We start from the raw sequence: 23,115 nt of genomic DNA, 5'->3' as shown, positions 1-23,115 counted from the left end.
CTAGATCCTAGACAGTGATGGATAGATGGCAGGAGGGGTTACATCTTCACCTGGGATGCTTAGTCACACATACTTTTTGCCCTCAATGTCACCTAAACTTTGGGGCTCTGAAGACAAACTTGGGGCTCACTCTTATTCTTTTAACCAATATGGTAACACTGAATAGATATCCTTTCTCTGATTTTCAATATAACTTGCTTCTTTAAATGCTATGCTAAGGTTGAACTTCACTTTTTAGAGACACTAGAGTCCAAGTTTGACCCTAAAAGCTCTGATAACATCAATAGCATTGAAATTTTTCTGCTTTCTACTGGGAAGAGTAAGAAAGTTTATGTTTTTTTGTTTTGTTCATCATTCCTCCAAAACTGTGTAACTTTTTACTCTATTATATTAACTTGTATATTCTGGGCTGTAGGAGCATAAACCCTGACTCAAGTACACTAAGGAAGAAAGAACAATATTAAATCATAAAAGACAGAGTCTGGCATTGGGCCTGGCTGATTCAAGGGCTTGGCAATGTCAAGTCGAGGGATTACTTTCTGTTACTTCACTCTGAACCACAGTGCTGACTTCATTCCAGACCTGGTTTCCCTCATGGTCTGAAGCAGGCTGTAAATAATAGTGAGAGCTGCTTCCTCCATCACCAAGAAAGCAGATAAAAGTCTCCCTCATGACCTTGTATTCAATGGCTTTTCTTTCATTTTAGTTAAGTCAACTGAGAACAAATAAGAGTGAACAGAGGAATTGTATATGTCAGTTGCTACCAGTTGCCACAAAGCAAGTTGGAATCACCTCATAGCTTAGAATAAGCCACTCCCTGGAAGTAGAAGTATGTTCAGTTTTTTTTTTTAGTTTCCTGGACTATGTTGGTAAGAAGGATTCCTGGGAGATGCTCATCTTACCAGTAAAGAAGTAGACAACTAAGGAAGCTTGCTCAACAATGTTTCCTATGCCATGTTGCAGAGGGTTTTATAATTACCAGAGAGAACCATATCTAACCTATTCACTTTCTGTGTCTCCTCCTCTCTCTCTCTCTCTCTCTTTAGATAGTCTCTATTTTCTGCTCCTTTGGCTCTTGAAACTTTTCCATAAACAGATGTTAATTTATTTCTGCTCTGGTTTGTGAAATCCTAGATTCAAAATGCACACATTGCTCATAAAATATAAAGGAAGGTTTAAACGTCTAAAATCCAGTTTTCATCAATAAAAATGAATTTTCTATATTTTTTTTGCTTTATTTGACTTAAACTCCCTTTTAATTCATCAACATTCAGTGCATTCAGTGTCTGTAGAGAGAGTTCCCAGCATCCTTATGAAGACTTATACACTAGGATCCAATGACTAGTGCCTTAGAGCAGTAAGATAAGCAGGGGTACAGGAAATTCAAAGTATACTGGAGAGATACAGCAAAAAAACATTAAAGTAAAATTCCTCCTGCTAGGTTTTCCCTCCTGGCATGAAGAATTAGAATCAAACTTTGATAACAACAACTCTACCCATAGGCCAATCTAGAGATCTCCCCTACTTATTCTCTAACTCATCATGTTGTCTCCCTTCTTAACAATTATGATAAATTAAGGCTAGGTACTTACAATTATGTCCATGCATTTGTTTGCTACTTTCATGACTATTTTCTGGTCTATAGTGTAAAATCTATGAGGGTATATTCTTCAAATATATTATCCACTGTTTAACCCTAACCTCTAACAAAGAATTAATTATGAATAGACCTTAAATAGCTATAGTTGGATGAGTGAATTAATGAATGAATTTTCTCTTTTTAAACCCTTACATAGGTAAGCGAGTTCAGACATATTCTAATAGATGATTCTCACAACAATGCTACTTACTCTACAAGATGATAATAACCCAGCCCAGACATGTAAACGAACTTGTGCAAGGACACACAGCAAGCGCTAAATAAAACTTTCAAACTCGGGTCATCTGACTCAAGTTCTCTGCTCTTGTGTGTGATTTAAAGTTCTCAAAGTTAATGAACCACTTCAGTAAGCTGAGATCTGATAAAGCCCTCCCTAGTTTAAGAGAGAGAGAACAATATTGGGGAGGGCAGTGAGAGGCAACAAGGAGCAGTTGGGAAACAACCCAGGGGTATATTCTCAAAGCATCCTTCCAGAATACACCTCCAGGTACTTTGACTTCCAGAATGCTTAGAGATGTGATACTTCCCATGGTGCCAGACTTCCTTGCTCTTTGTCTGGATGTAGAAAACACTACGACTGCCTGTAGTGACACCCAGACATTCTCTGCATAAAAGGAGAGTCTGGCTGGGGGACATAGTATGGAATCACAAGGTAAAGGCAATTGTATTTGGAGTCTGCATTGCTGGAATGCTCCCAGAGCCCGAGTTACATGGGAGCAAAGCCAGCAGCAGATGGGGCATCTCCCGCAGTAAAAGGAAAAATCCCAGGCTCTGCAGTGTCCTCTGCTCTGAGCTCTGGGATTGGTGGGCAGGTACAGGAGCCTGGGTGTCTGAGCAAAAGCTGAAGGGAGGCTGTCAGGAAGATAAGTGATGATGTTATTTTCTTCCTTTGGAAAATCCAAGCCCTCTAACCCAGAACCCTGAGGCAGCTGTGATCCTCCCACAGCTCAATGGTTCATCCCTGCTTGAAAACATCCTCCCAATATGAAGTGAGGTCAGCATGATCTCAGAACAACAATTTTTAGGGTTGAAAGCCACAAACAGTCTCTGTTCTCACTCATTCCTAACTAAAGTTTTATCAGACAAGTTGGGCTCTACATTTATTTCCTATGGCTTCAGGACCAAGGCACTATAGACTAGGTGGCTTATAACTGTGTAAGACTATTCTTCAGTTCTAGTTTTAGATGAAGGGATTGGAAGGATGTGATTCCTCTGTCTCTGTAGCAATTCTCCTTGTAAGTCCCTGGCTCCTGGTGGTGGCTGTTGATCCTTGCATTCAGGGGACACTTCCTACTTCATACTAACCTCTGTCTCAATCATCACAAAACCTTTTCTTCTTGGCTGGTATTAATATAAGGGATTTTCTCTTTCTATAAGTAAAATAACAATTAGGTCCCTACACTAATGATCTCATCTTAACTTGACCATACATGCAAAGATGTTATTTCCAAATTAAGACATATTTATAAGTACCAGAGTTTAGAACTTCCACACATCTTTGGGGGACCATAACAAAATAGTATGTCTATTGTTTGAGGGGAGAATGTGAGGTTAAGAGAAACCACAGGGGTACTGTAACACCAGTATGGTGGAATAGTTGCCATGGTGGCCCTAATTACTTAATGTCCGTTGATATCTACATTTTGGAAGTGCCTTCTGCTTCTTTCCAGTCTTTTCTCTGCTTATGTATGTTTCATTTGTATCCATTGCACATTATTAACCAGAACTTGGATAATGATATCAACAGTCTTAGCTATCATTTGTTGAAAGCTCAGAAGGCCAGTTTTGTAATCTTGTTCAGCCCTGTGCCATCCTTTCTTAATCAGAAAAATATCCCACTGCTAATGAGCCCCATTTTTTTCTGTTTTTGAGGGATAAAATTGGAAAATCTAATGGAGAAATGCTGAACAAAGAAAAGATGGACAGGATTAAACACAAAGAAACAGAAAAAATCAAGAACCACCAGTAGATAGGGAGTCAATAAATGGAAAAAGAACTAAAAAGTTTTGTGAAGACCATCTGGTCTAATATCTAATCCATGAATGATGAGTCTGGACATTAGATTCACTTACAAAAATATGATTCTATTTTATTCTATAATAAAAACTGAGTAAAATAGAGCAATTCTAAAATTAGTTTTTTCCTTTTAACTTTTTGGTACTGTGGCAGGAGAGTTTAAAATTGCATAAATAACTTGCATTACATCACTGTTGAATAGTATTAGAGGACAGAAAAAGATCAATAGATTCCATTTTCTCCCCAGAGTGACTGATGATTTTGGCCTTATACAGAGATTTCATTAACTAATGATGTATTCTAACCTTGTGATAAGAAAGAAGTTGAGTCAAAGATGAGCATGTGAGTAGATAGTGTAAATGAGGCTATTCCAAATAGTTCTTCTGATAGAAAAAAAAAAAGAAGTAATAAATAACAGTGTAATTGTTAAGGGAAAAGGATGGCTTCCTCAGTCAGAAAGGCAGCCGTGGAAGGCTTCTAAGATGAACATTGAAGTTAAGACTAGGAGAGTAGACATAAATTATAATTGCAAATACATAGATGAGGGGAATATTATTAAATAAAATTATTGTAGTTAAAGACACATGTCTAGGTGCTAAATCATGCTAGTATTATGATGTGCTTGTTCTGTCCTGAGAGCATTTGATCCTCACTCTTTATATAAGAGGCTACTTTCTCTTCAAAAAAATACTGTTGACACTTGCTACCTTCCTCCTGACTGATGTATAAGACTCATCTCAGTGCATCTCTGATGAGGCATTTTCTAGTTATATTGCTAAGGGCAGGAGTCCAGAAAAATAGCCACAGACATAACACATGCCATATTAGGCAGAGGGTGAGAAGCATCATTTTCCAGTCTTTTTACCAGCTTGACTGGATGGAGAGATGGTTCATTGTTCTTACAATAGAACAATAGAATGCTTCACTGTTCTTGCAAAATACCCAAGTTTTGCTCTCAGAATCCATGTTATATGGCTCACAACCAGTTGTAATTCCAGCTCCAGAAAGATCTGATACCTTTGGGGTCTGTGGACACATATATGCATGTACCCACACACAGACACATAATTAAAAATAAATAAGAAATTCTTACAAATAAAAAATAACCAATTGAAGAGACTATAGGGAAGGATCAGCAGAAAAACAAAAACAAAAACAAAAAATGAAACAAACAACAACAGAGAAATCAGTGAGAATACTTGTTAAGAACAGAGTTTGGAAAGTACAGCTATCTAAAATGATGGCTTAGTAGGGCCAGGCAAGAAGTTTGAGAAATATTAATTGCCTTTTAGAGAAGAATGACAATCGTGACAGTGGAAGAGTGAAGACCTTAGAGCAAACACCAAAGCTTCTTGGAGAGTTGTAGATTGAGAAGCAGGGAATAGCAAGTATCCTTGGGGTATCTATAGCTTGCAAAGGAGTTGATAGTCTTGAGAGAAAGCCAGCATAGCATTTTCAAGCAATCATTTATGCTTTTTAAAACTCAAGTTTTTATTTGGTAAGAATGGAAGTGTGGCGTTTCAACTTATTGGTATCTTGGCTGGTATACCCATTTGTTCCCTGACAGCCAACCCTAGAAAAAAATCAGCTTATTTCATGGACATAAAAAAAAAAAAACAGCCAGAAGAGATTTAGCAGTACCTAGCTACTAAAGCCACACATTTCCACGTACATTTGATAGTAAAGTTAAATTAACTACCTTGGAAATATGTTTAGAGATTCTTTGCCTCTATTCATCTTTAACTTATTCACCCAGTCCAAGCTGCCATAATCTTGTACTTGTACTAGTTGGTCCTGGCTCCTGTGCTCTTGGCCCCTTAGTCCCAAGGGCTATCTCAGGCATAAGTTACAAATGCCCTAGATTCCAGGGAAGATGTATAATCTCAAAAAGTCTCAATCAATGGAGTAATGGAGTCCACTGAGTGTGGTCTGTTTTCATAATTATCTATGTACAACAGAGGGTGAAAAAGTCATGTTATATCACCCATGAATATACATCTCTGTGTATTCTTGAAACCCTCCTTCTACAAGGCCAGAGCAGTTCACTAAAGAATGAAGCCCCACATGGTCTATTATTCCTGCTGACCCTCAAAAAGCTCCTTTGTTCCTTTGAGGTGAGGGAACACTGAGAAGGTGCATGAAAATGAAATGTCCTGGCTAGTACTAGGTGTCTCTTTGGACTGCTGCTATTGTCCAAGAGGGATGTTCTTACCTAACTGAATTCTGAGGCTGGAAAGAAGGGACAGAAGATAAAGGCCTTTCCTCACACTAACTTCTTGGCAGAGAAGGAAAAATCTCTCTGGAAACTTCTAGCTCATTTCTAGTTAAATTTTATTTCTCCAAAATTTTGTCCCATAACTATTATTACACAAAACATTGTTTTTTATCATTATTATTTGTGTAATGTGTGTATGTGTGTTGTGAGAACATGTGCCTGCCTCAGTTTCTCAAGAGCTGTGATTCCATGTGTCACCATGCTGGCTGGGCCTCATTCTGAATATTTTCATTGTATTACTCTTGTTTTCTGTGTTCCCAAAATATGTCACATTATTACAATGTTTTATCATGAATAAATTGTGTATATATTTGTGCACAACTGTTGACTAGGAGTTACTGGAATGAAGAAACTTGCACAGCTCATCTTATTGCCTTGAGAGCGCAGCATAGTTCCTTGCACAAACTAGACTCAGAGAGGACTAGAGACCCTGACAAACAAGGAGTGAATTGAAGATAGCCTCAACTACTGTATCCTAGTGACAGTGGATGTCTGTGTCTACTCCAGATATCTACACTGAAGAACGCTTTGGCTTTCAGAAACATATGCTTAATACTACAAAAAGGCTTGAGAAAATGGTAGTTGTCATTTCCTGGAATAGTACTAAGGGCTTGTTGGGATTGTGGTTTGGTGAAAAAGGTACAAAACTTCCAGTCTTGATCCTTATCAGTAATGAGAGATGATGATATTTGAAGTAAGTTATGGGTTGAGTGCATGCTTGTGACTCTGACGTTCTTCATGAGCTCACAGGGTCCTCTGGCTATCTCAAGCCACTTCCTTGAGCCAATGAGTGTGTCTTATAAGGTGAGGATACCAGGCTTATCATACCAAATGACCTCACAGTTTTCCTTTCAGCCTAGTCAGTTTCTACCGTTCAGAAAATAAACTACAAATGCTGGCAAGATGGGGTGGAGAGAAGCCATATTCAGAGCTGGTGAGAATGTGAGTGGGCACAGGCACTATGGACTATCACCTGAGAAAAAGGACTCTGGGAATGCCTGGCTTAAATCAAGATTTCCTTGATGTATATTGCCTATGGTGGGACTACTACCTCAGCCGGGTACCCTGACTAGGTAAAGCAATGAAAGCAAACTGAGTAATAGCATATAGCAGGATAGACACTTTTTTTTTCCCTTGACTCTTTCCCCCACACTGGCAATCATGGAATCACAAATTGTAATCTGATAAAACTTAAGTCACTGGCTGTAAAGGCCTGAATGATCATGGCTGCATTACACTGTTGTGAGACTCTAATCTTGCATATACACCACAGGCAAACCAAGGAGACCAACACCAGAAGGCCTGCTAACACTCCCATGCCTGCCCATTCCTTCAGATGATTCATAGCTGCAGCAATCCATGGTGATAATCCTGTGGCTAGTCCTGCGTCCACTCTGGTAGAATTTACTGTGATAATGGCCACTCTCAGCTGCTCCATCGTAGTATCGAATTCTCCAGTCCAATTACCTAAAATATAGCTAGACAATTGTTTAGACAGCCATTGAAGCAGGACAGTCTCCCCAAGCATGGTTGACTACCATAAAAAGCTAAAATGTTATGCTCAGGATGTGAGGCTAAGCACTGCACTCAGGGTCAGCTGCTTTCGACCCAGAGAAGAGCAAGTCTGATTGCATGCGGGTTGATGCCCCAGGTCCCGCCTCTGAGAAAAAGGTATCGGACGGGTCTGATGCTCTTTGGGTGGATGACACCTAAATGAACATAGGTACAAAGTCCCAATTTATTTCTAATATCAGAGATCAGACCTCTACTCTTGCCTGATGCATCTAAAACAAAAAGGGGGAACTGTAGAGAGCTGCGGAATGCTATGCCTTAAAGATGGAGCTGGTTTCCACCTTCCACCTTCCCGATGGTGAGTGCTCTCTGTCACAAACAACTCCACATTTGGCTAAGGCTGAGGATCTGGCTTGCTTCCATGTATGTGGACCTATCTGCATTGCCCAAGTGGCACGCTGGGGTTGGCTACCCAGAGGCTATTTAAGCTGTGGGCTGGCTTTCCCCAGGGTCCGAGGATTGCTCAAGGTTCCTGAATAAACTGCATAAAAAAAAAAAAGCTTAAGTCACTAGAGAGTATGCTGAAGAAAGGCTGTTTTGGCCTATATTTAGCCCAAAAAAGGATAAACTGTCATTATGTTAAGCCATTATGATCATGAAGTGAGGAGCTAAGGAAGCCCTGAGCAAATGAATGTGTATTGTTGACATGCATACAGCCATGTCAAAGATACCATTGCCTCAGACCCATAGGAACTGGCAAACCCTTCTTCTATGAGGCTTAGGTAGTGGCAAAGTCTTCCTCTGTAAGAATGTTTCCTAATGATCAGTGTGGGCAAAAGCTAGCAACTGTAGCTGCCTTGTCCAGGATGACTGCAGCTTGCGACTACTCCCTTACAGAGACCTCTGTTAAAGAGAGAGAGAGAGAGAGAGAGAGAGAATATTGAGACTAGCTAACTCCTCCTTCACTGGACAAACTACATGTTGAGTTTTCCAGTTGCTGCATAGTAGGTGCTGCTCTATCGAAGTGAGCACTGCCCGCCCAGCCCAGCTTTTCTGGATGTGAATGTGCATCTGTCCTTCCTCCATTCACTTGTCACCCCAGTTAGTCTAGGATCAAGCCAAACAGGGTGTGGTACATGAAGAACTTTGGTAGTACAGTCTAACCCAGCCATTTTTGATCGATACATCATCCCAATCCAGGTAACCTAATAGGCTCAGGTCAACTCTCATGTCCACAAATATATATAGAAGAGACTGTGAGCTCAGGTCAAGCAGGAAAAGTGAGGAATCAAACTCAACAATGGTAGTCTTAGGCATGATCTCCTGTAGACAACAAAACAAAACAAAACAAAACACCAGGAAACTGTAACTCACATTCTAGCACAAACAGCATACAGGCTATATCTAAACCTGCCATAAGTTTCTCATAAGGCATTCTCATCCTTCATTGAATAATAAATAAATGAAAGCACAAGTATGTAGTCTATGTATACCTAAAATGCTTTCCTTATGAGAATCTTAAAATTGATGTCCCTCATTCTAGCTATACTGCAAAAAGAATTGGATTTTTTGGTCAAGAACAAATAAACTTCTGAGATTAACCTCAGTTTGCTGAGTCACTTGTGCTCTGCTTGAATTTTAACCACAGAGAATTCAAGGGAGCCTATGCTGGAGAGAGACAGAGAAAGAAGAGAAAGAGACAGAGAGAGAGAGAGAGACAGATTTAGGAAGATGGATTGGTTCTAGAAAGAAAAAAAAAACACAAACTTAAGTCAAAAAGGAAAGGCAAAAAAGTCTCTTGAAAAGTTGGATGGAAATACCTGTTTTCTTACTATGTATTGAAAATTTTTAAATTTTTTTAATATTTTATATTTTATATTAATTACAGTTTATATCCCAGCTGTAGAGCCCTTCCTCATTCCTTCCCAATCCCACACTCACTCCCTCATCTCCTCCCATGCCTCTTTCCAAGTCCACTGATAGGGAGGTCCTCCTCCCCTTCCATCTGACCCTAGCCTAGTCTCATCAGGACTGGCTGAATTGTCTTCCTCTGTGGCCTGGCAAGGCTGCTCCACCCTCAGGGGGAGGTGATCAAAGAGCCAGACACTGAGTTCATATCAGAGACAGACCCTGTTCCCCTTACTAGAGAACCCACTTGGATACTAAGCTGCCATGGTCTACATTTGTGCAGGGGTTTTAGGTTACCTCCATGATTGGTCCTTGGTTGGAGTATCAGTCTCAGAAAAGACCTCTGGGCCCAGATTTCTTGATTCTGTTGGTCTCCTTGTAGAGATCCTGTCCCCTCCAGATCTATCTATCTCACCCTTCTTTCATAGAATTCACTGCACCCTGCCCAAAGTTTGGCTAAGAGCCTCAGCATCTGCTTTGATACACTGCTAGTAGAGTCTTTCAGAGGCCCTCTGTGGAAGGCTTCTGTCCTGTTCTCTGTTTTCTCCCTCTTCTGATGTCCCTTTGCATCTTACCTAGGGTCCTCCTTCTTGCTTAGCATCTTTAGGAGTACAGATTTTAGTATGTTTATTCTATATTATATGTTTAATATCCACTATAAGTGAGTATATGCCATGTGTATATTGAAATTTTTAAGCAAAGTATTTTTCACAAAATACAATGTGAATAAAATTTAGCTTGGAGGTTACTAATGGGAAGAGCAAGGAAATGAGAGTGAATAACTACATTTATGTTTTTATGTTATTTTTTAACCCAGTTTCAGATGACTTGACAAAGTCACATCCCTTGTCTGAGTCATAATTTCTGCATCTACGATGAGAGAATGGTAAAGTTGAGTGCATAAGTTGGTAGACAGAATGGGATGGACAGGATGCTATAAAACAATGAAAGCACCCACAAAAGGGCTTGATATAAGAGGAGATCCTTACATGTTTCTTTCCTTTCTGCCTTTCTCATACCATCTTTTCTCCATGGTACCCGTGTTTTTCTCCCTAAGGCATCTTAAAATGAGCTGTATGCTGCCAAGCCTGAGCTCTGATTCTGCCAGTTTCTAAAGTTCTGAGCCAAGCTTTCCCTCCTTTATCTTGGTTAACATCCATAGGACTTCCCTGTGACATTAGCCCCATTTTGCAGAAAAAACTGAGGCTTAGATGGTTTTTAAATCATCCTTCCCCTTCCCCAAATCTTCAGTTTACATAGTTCCTTGGTAATAATGCATGCTGCCAATCAGCTTGGAACTCAACGGACCACAAGCCACGGTTGGCCTGACTCAGCAACCTATGTGTAGGACAAATGCACTGTTCTTCTGGTGTGTACTGGCTTCAACTGAGCCCACTCAAGCAACTGAATTTAGCCGTGCTTTGACAATGCTCTTTGATCTATGACCAAAGAGCAATGAGTGAACAGCAGGAAGTGAAGTCATCTGTGCCTGCTTTGTTAGTAGAGTGCTGCTTGTGAGACAGATGTATGATTTCCTAGATCCCAATGCAAGGAAATTTTTTTGGTCCAATGCCTTTAACTCCTACAGTCCTAATGTACTGAGATGATTTTAGTAGGAACGCTGCCTCCCACTGCCACATTATCTGAGAAAGATGACTGATAGCAGGGCCTATCAAAGGCACAGAGATGCTTCAAACCCTGTACTATTTAAGGGGAGGGGGCAATGAAGATGCAGAATTCATCAGAGCTAAAGGTAATTTCAGTGGATACTTCAGCCAATCTCCAATGGAGGGAGCACCACCAGCATCAATCACCTGGAGTTCATTTCAGAGGTGTGTACTCTTGTATTCCACCCCACATCCCCTAAATCAGAATATGCGAAGTATTCTCTGAGCAGAAATTGCAAGTAAACCAGAGCACTGAGAAAGCATCTACAGCCATATTTACTACACTGACTGAGTCAATACGAGAAGAGGTAATTTATCTAGGTGAAGCAATCTAGTTTGTTTGAGGCCTGAAGCCAGACTTCCTAATTATATACACTGATGTCTCACTTTATGCCTAAGATATTATGGTCTTAATTTCTACAACTTATTAGCAAAATAGCCCTGGTTCTCACAACATGTCACAAAGTCCTTAGCTCAGCTGCCAGCCCCTTTCATCCTCCTTGTCACTTAAGATACAGTCATTCTCCAACTTCTAAATAATAATTATACTTAACAGCATGGTCAAAAATCTCACAGTCACAAAATCAATGTGACAATACCTTATTGGTCACCTTTCATGGGTTGGGACAAACATAATTTGTTCTTAACATGCTGTGGATCTAGAGTTCTGGGTTCCAGATAGAAGCTTGCTTTTCAGTTTGGACTAAATATGAGCTTGTCCCAAATCCAGAACCTCCTGCCCCATCATACCTGTGATGAAGCAGAGTCAGCAGCTCATCAGGATACCCAGATAACTCAGGTACACACATTTGAAATTACTCTAAAGTCTGTACCACCACATGCAGAAAAGCTGTTGTCTAGAGTTAGAAGGTTAAGCAGCAGGTTTCCTCTGCCTGGGTTTCCTTTCTTGCACAATGAGCAAACTAGACTATTATGGAGTTTTACTTAGACATCCATATTTTCAGATCCCTAGCCCAAACAGACTATGGCCCAAGCATAAATAGATTAAGAGGAAGAAAGTAAATGGCAACTCTACCAGAAATAACTTGGCTGGAGACCTGTGGATGGGAATAAATAGTCTAACTAAAGACAATGCTTTGTCTCACAAATAAAAATAAGGTACTGTGTGTCTGTGGCAAAGAGCTAGGACTGTAGACTCAGAAAGTGAGTTCCAGGAACAGAGAAAAACTCTGTCTCAGAAGTATTAGGTAGGCAAGCCCTGAGGAAGACACCCAACATTGATCTCCAACCTCCACACGTGAGAGAAATGTCCCCTCTTTCAAGATTTAAGGAGTTGGCAAGCGTGAGAAGTCCAGCTTCTTCTGTTTAAAAGTACCCTGAGAATACAGTAAGAAGTCACTAATTGACAATAATTACTCTGATAATCTACTCTTACTAAAAGAACAACACCAGGCTAGATCACTAGAGTTTTAAAGGAAAACATGGATTGTGTGGATGGAAAGTCCCAGAAGGAAGGAAGTGACGTGACTCTTGCCATTCATTTACCTGCAGTTCACCAAACATATCACAATCACAGCTGTACCTGGAAATGAGCTTTTAATGACCTGCATTCAAGGCCCACTTTACCACAATAAAATTGTGACTTCTAAAAATAGTTCCCAAACCACTATGTGTCATTTAATTGAAGTAACATAAATTTCTAAAGCCATTTTTAGTGTACAAGTCACTGGCATTGAATCCATCCACGTTCTCATGTGCCAACTGGCAGGGTTCTCCAGAAATCTTTTCATCTTACAAAGCAAAGCCTTCATGAACATTAAAACATAACTCCGCATTTCTCTTTCTCTATCCAGATAACATCATTCTAGTTCCTGTCCTCCAGGTACCTCCAGGAGGTAGGTTATACAGTATTTGTAGTCATGTCACTGCCTAGATTCACCTACTAGTATGTCCTCATGCTTCCTGCTTGTTGTCCACATCTTACAACATTTTTACTTGTTAGGGCTTAAAAACACAGACTGTGTTTATAGACTACATTTGTCTGTTGATGGGTTGGATCTGTCTATTGTTAATGTTGCTCTGCACACAGACACACAATAATTTCTTTATGAAATTAATTTTGGTGTGTGGGGGTAGGGGTGGCTGGATGTGTATGTACTCAAAAGTGGAATCACTGGATCTGATTTTAATTTTTTTTTCCAGAAATCTCCTTTTTAAAAATCACTATTGCTTTCCATGGTGACTATACCATTTCCACTCTCTCCAACAGTATACAGGGCTTCTGGTATCAGCAAACCCTTGCCAACATGTGTTATTTTCTCTTTTGCTTTTGTTTGTTTGTTTGTTCCTATTACCCATTCAAATGGAAGTAGGTTGATAGCCATCAGTTTAGGATGAAACACTCTTTATCCCTTTTACATAAAAATGCTTAGTAAGAAGTTAGAAAAATTATTCTGAAACTCGTGGGTAAATGAGTCTGGGTACATGAAAATAAATATGTATATATAAAATGATGGTTAAACTCAAGGGCATGAGTAGAATTTTTCAACACAAAAATGGAATATTGAGTTTCTTGATGAAGTATGGTCACTCCAAAACTTTGGAAGACCCATTAATATTCTGTATTATCTGATACAATGTTTACAATGGGAGGTTTTACATGCCCGCTCCTGCTCTACTACCAACTAGCAGCACTGTGTAAGAGCTGTGTGTGGTAAAGTATTACTATTATATATAACTCAGAAAATTGTATTAGAATAAAATGATGATTCTGTGCATGGCAGTGTTTTGAGGCTTAAAAAGAACTGTACAAATGAAGGCTTCGAGGGTTTTTTGTTGTTTTCGTTTGGAGGGGTTATTATTTGTTTATGTATTTTTGTTTTACTCTTTGGCTTAGTCTACAAAGCTTTTATGGGGGAAACTTAAAACAGGTTCTATGAACATATGGAGTTCCCAGGGGCTTGAGTGACACTCAGGGAAATGTCCAGATTAAACTGCAGGGAACCACTGTTTTGCCATTTCAGCCCATCTGCTATGGAAATAGAAAGACAAAAAAAAAAGTAAAAAGAGGCACCCAATAAGGAGACCTCTGAAAATTGGTGGGAGGAGTACAGTGTTAGATGAACCCAAAGTCAATAAGATAAAAAGATGAAAAGTACACTGGAAATGGCCCAGAGGTTGTTGATGCAAGCTACTATAACTGAGAGCCAGGGTTGCTTAGCTAGAGCCTGTTGGCAGACAAGGATTAGTTGCAGTGCCAGTGGAATGGCGCAAGACATGCTCATTCCCTTTCCAGCTATAACCTGAGTCACTCACTCCAACCTGTACCAATCTGCTCTCCACCCGATTCCTAGCGCTCAACGTCAGCACTGGTTTAAGAATTAATGTGCCCCTCTCCAAGCTACTGGTCCATGTTGTTATGCTACAGCTTCTGGGTGACTTTATTAAGTATGCTTTGAATATTTTTTTTTTTTGCTTTCATTCTTGTTCGGGTAACTTACTAGGAAGAATCAATATTAGAATCCTTTCCTTGATTATGTTTTGTCAGTGATAGCTGGGATGTAGGCATGGTGCACTCATTGCACTCAGTAACCATGGAAGTTCCCATATGCTTAGTTCCCAGATGCTTAGCTTCCACACAGAGAACTCCAGGATGAACCTGTATGAACAAGACTTGGGCTTTATTAAAATAAAAAGATACTCAGGGAAAGGACAAAGCATATCAGAAAGCATGGGTGTGAGGCTCTCAAAGAAGAGTCACAATTTATTAAAAAGACATTTTTAATATAGGCTTTAAGCATGGTGGTTAAGAGGAAGAGAGATTTTTAGGGAAAGAATGATACATACAAAGGTGTAGGTGTGGCTTCTCAGGGAGGATTTGAAATAGTCTCAGGAGTGTACACACATACCACTGGGACGGCCCTCACAGTACAGCTCAAAGGGTGGCTAAGAAATGTTTCTGTTCCTCTTATCTCTCTTTCTTAACCAGAGGTGCCTTTGATAAAATTATATTCTAGTCAAATAAAACAAGAAACCACTAAGATTACACAAGAGGTTTAGGACATGTCTTTTACCATACATTGGGCTTTTGGTGAGATTCCTAGAAAACTGTAGGTCTGTAGCTAGGAAACAAGACTGCTTTAAGCAAATGTTCTTAATTGTGCTGGAGTTCTTGATTCTAGACTGACAAAAGATTTCAATCAGACTCTGAGAAAGGCTCTTCTTTCTGATATTCCCATAATTTCCTTCTTTTTGTTTTAACTCATTTTGGACCCTCCTCTTTTGAATATTCTTCTATTTACTTGACATAAGTAGTCCTTTCCTTGTAAGTGCCCTAACCAAACTTGTTATTCATCCAATCAAACCAATGCTTCATAAACTCATGTCCTCTGATGCAACTAATGAGAAAAGGCATACTCAAATATATTGATGTAGAGAAATCAGCTGCTGGGGAGGGAAATGAGTTTAGTGGAACAGGAAGAGTATGCACCCATACACAGTGATTATGAACTTGGATCCTTGAGTTCGAGTTCCAGCAGTGCACTTGTTAGCCAGGTTATTTAATCTATCTAACTCTCAACTGTCTCCTTTACTTTAACCCAGACTCAGTGTATTCCAGTATCACATCACGCACAACGACAAGTATTAGATTTTGACTAATTGGATGAACTAATATAGATGAGTAAGCCTAGGCCTGGAGCAAATAAGTGATACATATGTAGCTGATATCTAATGAAGAGTCAACTTCTATGTTAAAGCAGAATTTCATTTCATTGCCTAGAGAAATGATCTCCCATCAAAATGATAGATTTCTAGTATTTAACCAATATTTCACAAAACCAGAAATAATTCTACATTCCTTTGAGACTAGTGCACATGAAATAACTGAGGTACAAAGAGGCTACAAACATAATACGATCTTTGAAACACTTCACAAGGGTGACTATGATGGTTTTTTTTTTTAATTACTCTTTAAATTGGCTATCATTTCTCCTTCCCACCATCCTTCATTGTTTCAAAGCTCTTCCTCTCTACCTGGTCACAAGCTTGTTCAGCATTGGAGATGCTTTATAATATATTCATGTATAAAAGAGTCTGCAACTTATGGAAAGAATAATACTACAAGATTTTTCTCATTTATGGAACCTTAATTTAAAAGTGTGTGGGGGGGAGAAGAAAAGAAGGAAAGAAGGAAGGAGGAAGGAAGGAAAGAAGTAAGAGGAATCTAGAAAGGGAATCATGAGAGGAGAGGAAAAACTCTTAAGGGACATAGGGCAGGTAACACAGACAGTAATAGAACACTTGTAATAGGAAAACAGAAAAAGAAACTAATTTGGGAGAAAATGAAGCAGCTGGGTTGGCAGGAGAGAATCATGGGAGAACATAGTGGAAAGGGGGGAGTGGTTGAAATGTAGTTATACTTATAAACGAGTGTGATATAGTGAAACCCATTTTAAAAGTCTATAATTTTGATGCATTATAGAACAGGAACGGGAAAGCATCCAGACACTAGTTTGGGCAATCTTCTTCCATTACACAATGCTTACTAAAGAACAAAGTATTGCTGAAAATCATAGGTGTATAATCTTATTTTTTTTTCTTGACGTAGTAAACCAGAAACAACTGATGTTCCTGTATCTCCCACAAGATATGTCCCTATTTCAGAAGGCTTGTGGGACAAAAGTAGCTTTGGAATTTAGACCTAGAGCATTTCATGTTTCCAAGAACAATTGTTGGGAGGACTGGATGGGGGGGGGCAGCTACAAGAACTTACAAAGAGAATAGGGTAAACAAGTTGTGTGGAAAGCAAACCAAAGAAGCAAAACAGCTCATCTATTAAATATGTGCTCTTTCGCCCAAGCCTTGCATCCTTCCAGGGTTTTGACAAATTATTAGAAGGTGCCAGGTATGTCCCAAAGGCGGTCATTGACGAGAGTATTTTCAAGCCACTTTAAGAGCCAACTTTGGAAAATTCATATAATATTTTTCAAAACTGATATAGATAGTATCATACTGCCTTCTAAATATGTTAAGATAAACACCAATGGCAGCCTTGATCAGGAAAGCCTCTCCTACTAAATGGTGGGGAATGGAGAAGCTCATTACTACTATGACACTAAGATGAATAAGTGTTCAGCTCTAAACAAGACATCTATATCATTTCCTCTGAGGCTCAGGGAACACAGGGAAAGTGGGGAAGGACTAGAAAAGTCAGAAGGTGGGGAGAAGAGCTGTAAAATATCATCTACTTGGTATGAACTAGCCAGCATGAACTCATAACAGCTATTGATGCATGCACTAGATCTGCAAAAGAATGAGCCTGTCAACTGTCAGGTATGGACAAAGAAGGGACTCTGGATCCCTATCACTCAGCTCTTAACTTTTTGCTACCACCAGCTTCAGGGAATGGAGAGTTCATTGCCTTCAGCTGTGTATTCACTGATGATCAGGCTCCGTTGAATGTGCCACAAAACAAAACCCATAGTTGTGAACATAAGAAAGACAGTGGTAGGGCTATAGGAGAAGAAGGGATTATAAAGATGATGGGGAAAATATAAGAGAGCACGTGGAAGAGAGAATAATCAGAATTCAACATATACATGCATGACATTGTCAAACAACCAAAAGAATAATAAAACATTTTTATGAAATAGTGTCAAGCCAACTGTAGATCTTTAGAGTTTTTTGTTTTCTGTATTTTTATTCATTCATTCATTCATTCATTTACATTTTATAACTTTTGATCAAGGTCTTACTATAAAGCCCAGGCTAACATCAAACTTACTGTATATCCCAGGCTGGCCTTGAACTCACAGTGAAGCCTCCACCTGAGCCTCCCACTTGGCTATGAATCTTGAACTTGACTTAGTATTCCAAGCTTAACCACTGCAAATGAGAATGCTCTGGGGCATGGTATACCATGCTTTCAGAGATTGCATTAGCATAGCACAAATATCAATCTATTATAGAAGTGAGTTCCTCAGCATCAGTTGCTAAGCATACTGGTTCTTTATGGAGGGAACTCAGAAGCAGCTAAATCATTTCAGAACAAAAGCCTCTTGATCTTGCTTCTCTTTATGAGTCAGATCCTTAGGAACCCGGAGTAACATAAATCTAATGGCCCTCAACTGTCAAATACCACTGTAGCAGCTTTTGTTTATTTTGCTTTATTTTAATGAAACATTGGAAACACCCTTGGGGAAACTCATTATGATATGCAAATACATTAAGGATTATCTTGTCATACACAGGAAGCCTTTATTCTTCTGGGGTCTCTCAGACTAGACCTTTGTGCTTCCCAAGCATGAAGAAACTTTCATACAGCATCATTTTCTGAAGAATATAGATGCGAATAGAACAACGTTGGGTCACCTCCTTCTTCAGAGCAGGTGGTGTTTTCTGTGATGACATGAGGCAGTCTACTCTTCCCTCCGATCTGTACTTTCTGAAGTTGTCAGTGTGAGTGAATTTTCAGCTGAAAATTCAGAACACTAGGCAGTTCTCTCCAGTAACTGCCACATCATTTTTGCCTGCAGAGTGAGGCTCCATCAATGACGTACCTTTTTTTTTTTTTAATTCGGAAAATTCCCCCGCCTCCACACTTTCACAAATTTTCTGCCTGAATGATTTCCAGTCAGAGGGCCATATACATTGTTTCTTTCTCCTTTTTTGCAGGACAGTTTGTTTATCTCTGCCAACCCTACATGCTGCCTTTTTTCAAGTCATATCCTAACCGAAAAAGATTACACTCTTAAACGTATTCCTGCTAGCTTTATAATGAAAATAAGAGCTAAAAAGGCAACTGAGTGAGGACCACGCACAGTTTTTTCTCTATCATATAGAAATTTCAAATGTTGAATGAATAATTTATTAAGCAAATTGCAGCAGTAATATTTCAGGAATCTGCCTTTAATAAGAATCCAAATGCCATTATCATCGCAAACATTAAGATTTCAAAATATCCTTTGGATCTGAGTATCTTTAAGAAAAAGCGAATTATGCTCTCCTCCGCGCAATCCATTTACACGTCTTCCCCCTCCTCCCTGGGCTCCCAGACTTCTAAACCCGCAATCGCCTACAATTACAAGCTTTATTACCTAAACTTGCCTTAAAAGCCAGCGAGCTATGGTGCGTGTGTGTGTGTGTGTGTGTGTGTGTGTGTGTGTGTGTGTGTGTGTTTGAGAGGGGGTCGTTGTGCATTGTTTTTCAGATCCAATTTTAAACGTTTTGTTTTTTCCCCCTAAAAGAAAAGGAGGATTTTCCAATGCCCAAGAGGCCATCAAGTTTTAAGATTGCAAGGCACGACTTCTAATCGCATCCTCCGCGGAAAAGTACAAACAGTTCCTCAGACGAGGTCCCCCACCTCCCACGCGCTCCCCAGCTCTCCCTCCCTGCCTAGAACCCCGACACCCTCCCCAACACCTGTGAATCATCCAGAGGCTGCACCACTGAACTATTTGCATACCGCCGCCCGCCCTCCCCGGCTCCTAACAGCTCCTGACGCACAGCATGCAAATACAGGATTATGCTGTGTGGTGTTTACTTCTAATCTTTTATCTGCCCAGCAAAAGTAGACATTCTTGCTCATACCCGGCCCTGGGCTTCCGAGGGTTGACTACTGCAAGCCGGGCTCCCGTATTGAGTGACCCTCCCGAATTCTGTCTGGTCCTAGCCAGCTTGCCTCCGGATATTTGGACAGGCATGCACCGTCCTCTGAAGATGTTCTAAGAAACCCGAACACCACCATAGGCCCCGACTGCAAATTCAACCGGAAACAGCGTCAGCTATTAGCCCTGGGCAAACAACTCCTAAGTCAAAGCCCTGAGCCCTGCATACCCAAGCGTCCTTCTCCTTTCTCCCAGCTCAAGTGCTATCTAGGCGATAATTGCTCTGACGTACTTTAAAAGAAAGTGTGAGCTTTTTCCCAACTGGCCTCGATTGAGAACTCCAAGCCTGCAATGCTACTTTAATACAATAATCACTCATAAAAATAGCAACCCCAGTAACCTGGCCACACGAGGAGCTGGTGACGGCAGAGCGGAATGCCTCTGTGGACCGACCCTCCTCTCTGAAGAAAATAGATCGCAACAGAAATCTATCCCAACCACTTACATCACCAAACCCTCTCTACTCCTTTGCCTTCCTCCCTGTCTGTGACTCAGCCAAAGACAAGTCAGCAGGGGAACGTTTTACATGTAAATATGTGTGTATTTACATTATGATTGTATATATTTATATACCACACACGAAAATACATATATTCACTTAAACATACACACATATGCAAAGGCATAAGCCATCAGGAAAACAGTCGCAAGAGATGTGTGTTTTCCCAAGATGGTGCTAAAGTGGAGACAAAAAAAAAAAATCGTTCCATTTGGATGTTTATAAAAGATTGAAATAAAAAGGGTTGCTGCAAAGCGCTGGGGTTGGGGGGGGGGGGCTGAGTCAAGCGCTCCGCACCTCCCGGCTCCTCCCCTACAGCCCCCAGCCACCTTCCTCCCTCCGCCCTCCCCAACACACTTCCTCCCCGCCCCTCGAGGAGCGGGCTATTAAAAGCTGCTGACGTCAAAGGAACGGCCATCTTTGATGAGGGCAGAGCTCACGTTGCATTGAAGACGAAACCTCGGGGAGGTCAGAAGCTGTCTTTCCTTCCCTCCCTGCCTGGCGGCTCCTCCACTCTTGCAACCTGCAGGGATCAGCGGACAGCATCCTCTGGAGAAGCCAAGGTAAAGACCCCCCCTCCCAGATCGAGGTCCTGGCCTTGAAAGGCTCCATACACAGGAGGGGCCGCAGCTGGCAGACCAAGTGAGCCCCGGCAAACACAAACGTTGGTGCTCTTAGGGTGCGGTGTTCCCTGTGTGCACGTCTGCCTAGACTCTCGCCTGGGGCTACATAAAAGTGTTTTCTAGGCGAGCCGTTTGGAGAAGGAGTGAATGAGGACACTGTAGATGGAGCGGTGGAAGAAACAGCGAGGATGTGTGCAGAATAATAACTTACTCTTTTGAAGCAGCAGTGGGACCCTCTTCCATCTTGCGATGCAGTTTTGGGATCTGTTTAGGTTATTAGGGTTGTGACTAAATTTCAAAATCAAAAGACGTTTTTGTCGTTCGTTCCAACCCTATGATTATGACTGTTGTCTTTAGGGCACTGCTACCCACGGGAAATAAGAAGGCAGGGTGTGGGCGCTGGGGAGGTGAAAGGAGAAGGGGGCAGTTCTCGCCCTGGGAAAGCCGAGCTGCGGCAGTGACAGCAGCCTCCATGCCCCGCAGACTTGATTTATACCGCCTGTCCCACGTCAGCTTCAGGCGGGCGGGTTCTGTTGTGAGGGAGAGCTCTGCGGAGGGCTGGCCCGGTGGGTTCGGCTGGGGGACTGCAGTGGCCGGAGCTCAGCACCCTGGACAGGAGTGCCCAAAGCCTGCGTCGGCGCCCTGACCTTTCAGCACCGCGGACAGCGATCCGGCTGCAGCGCCGCATTACCTGCTGCAGAGATGCCTGGGCAGGGCTAGAGGCCAAATTTTCTGAGACCGGAGTCCTACAGAAACTCTTAACAGAGGTGGCATAGTAGACAAAAAGAAAGATAGAAGAATAAATCCTGTCAACAGGGATTTATTTACAGACAATTGCCTGCTCCTCTCCTCACCTCCCACGTAGCTTCAAGAAATAATGACTAATTGTAGAAGCCTTCTGTATTTCTCCCTGTGCCTTGCTTTAGACGGAAAATAAACACACTTTTAAGAGCAGTCACTTATCCTCCATTACAACATGAAAATTGTAATTTTTTGTTTTTAACACGAGGTCAATATGTCTGTTGATTTTAGGTGGGCTTGAATGAGCATATATGAAGACGCTAGTTCTATCTATTTATAGGAGTTCCCTCGGTAATGGTTTTGATTTTTAAAATGAGGGTTATGTGAACTAAATAGAATCAGTTTTAGGAAGGAACCCCTCTTCCTTCTCCATTTATCCTTAAAGCTAGGTAGAAACATGCATACACAGCCAAAAAGAAATATCAATCTCTTTGGCCATGATTTTGGAGTTAGTGTATGTCCTATAAACAGCGGTTATGGCAGCTTGGTTGCTTTGGATTTTGACATTAAGAATGGTCATCCTTGGGAGATCCTAAACATGTCCTTCAGCATTATGCAGGTGGAAGAACCGTGGTGCTAAAGCAGGAATCTGACCCCAAGATTCACAGCAATTTCTATTCCGGCACTGCAGGATTTTGCTGAGGTCATGATAACTATTTTATTCTCTGAGACTTGGAGACAAAAATCATCACAAGGATAAACATCTGGGTTTTTAAAAGATTTTTATAATTGTCATGAAAATATTATGACTAAAATGATATGCTTTCAGCAGTTGGTAAAGAAGAGTAACAGCTTTATATGTAAAGCTGTATATAATACATTAAGAAAATGCTAGCCTGAACCCTTTTAAATGTCTTGAATTGTATTTATTTAGTCATAACTCCAATCATCTGTCTAATAAAGATACTAAAATGACCAGTCTATAAAATACCAGAGTTATTTTATCCCCAGCTATTTACTTGTGGATCGTCTTTCTTTTCATGAAAAGCTGTGTGTTTCCATGTATGTATATTTGCTGCTATATTATTGTGTGTAGATGATAATTGCTTCAGTAGAAATTTATTCAAGATAATGTAGCTGCGAGGGAGTTTTTTTTTTTTTCTTAAACTAAAATTTTAAGATATAAGGAACAACTATGCTTCATTGATAGAAGCTCAGGGAGAAAATCTGGGCAGGATTCTATGTAAATGCTTTAACATGATAGTGCACATCCAGACCGTTTTGCAGAGTTGCGTCAAATGAAAGCCTAATGGCACCTGAATCCTGTGCTTGAATGTCAGTGATTGCTGCTGGGTTTGATAGTGGAGGATGAAGGAAAGGACTCCAGGACTGCAGTGAAGCTGGCAAAGGGTGAATAGCTGGGAGAAAGAGACAGCATGAACAATAGCTAAATATGGAAGAGTTTGCTGAGAAAATAAAGGAAAATGTATCTGGGACATAGATTTAACATTTATGTCACTGACAATCTTCAGTGGGAAAAATAATAAGTCTTTTTTTCTTCATTTTAAGTTTGAATTTTGAAAATCC

General features: G+C 40.6%; 1 protein-coding gene across 2 annotated transcripts in view; it reads left to right on the top strand.

Annotated features, from left to right (window-relative positions):
* Window positions 1-20,568: 20,568 nt before the first annotated feature.
* The window catches only part of Snap25 (synaptosome associated protein 25), a 78,092-nt gene continuing 75,545 nt past the window's right edge, over window positions 20,569-23,115 (top strand). Inside the window, exon 1 of one of the 2 annotated variants that reach the window (XM_021656923.2) lies at window positions 20,569-20,727. The gene's annotated coding sequence lies outside the window, so the exon portion shown is untranslated. The remainder of the gene's footprint in view (window positions 20,728-23,115) is intronic. The other variant, XM_021656922.2, reaches the window with a different exon arrangement.

The sequence above is a fragment of the Meriones unguiculatus genome, chromosome 4 (assembly GCF_030254825.1).
Source record: "Meriones unguiculatus strain TT.TT164.6M chromosome 4, Bangor_MerUng_6.1, whole genome shotgun sequence".
Lineage (NCBI taxonomy): Eukaryota > Metazoa > Chordata > Mammalia > Rodentia > Muridae > Meriones > Meriones unguiculatus.
This window is presented reverse-complemented; position numbering and strand designations above follow the sequence as displayed.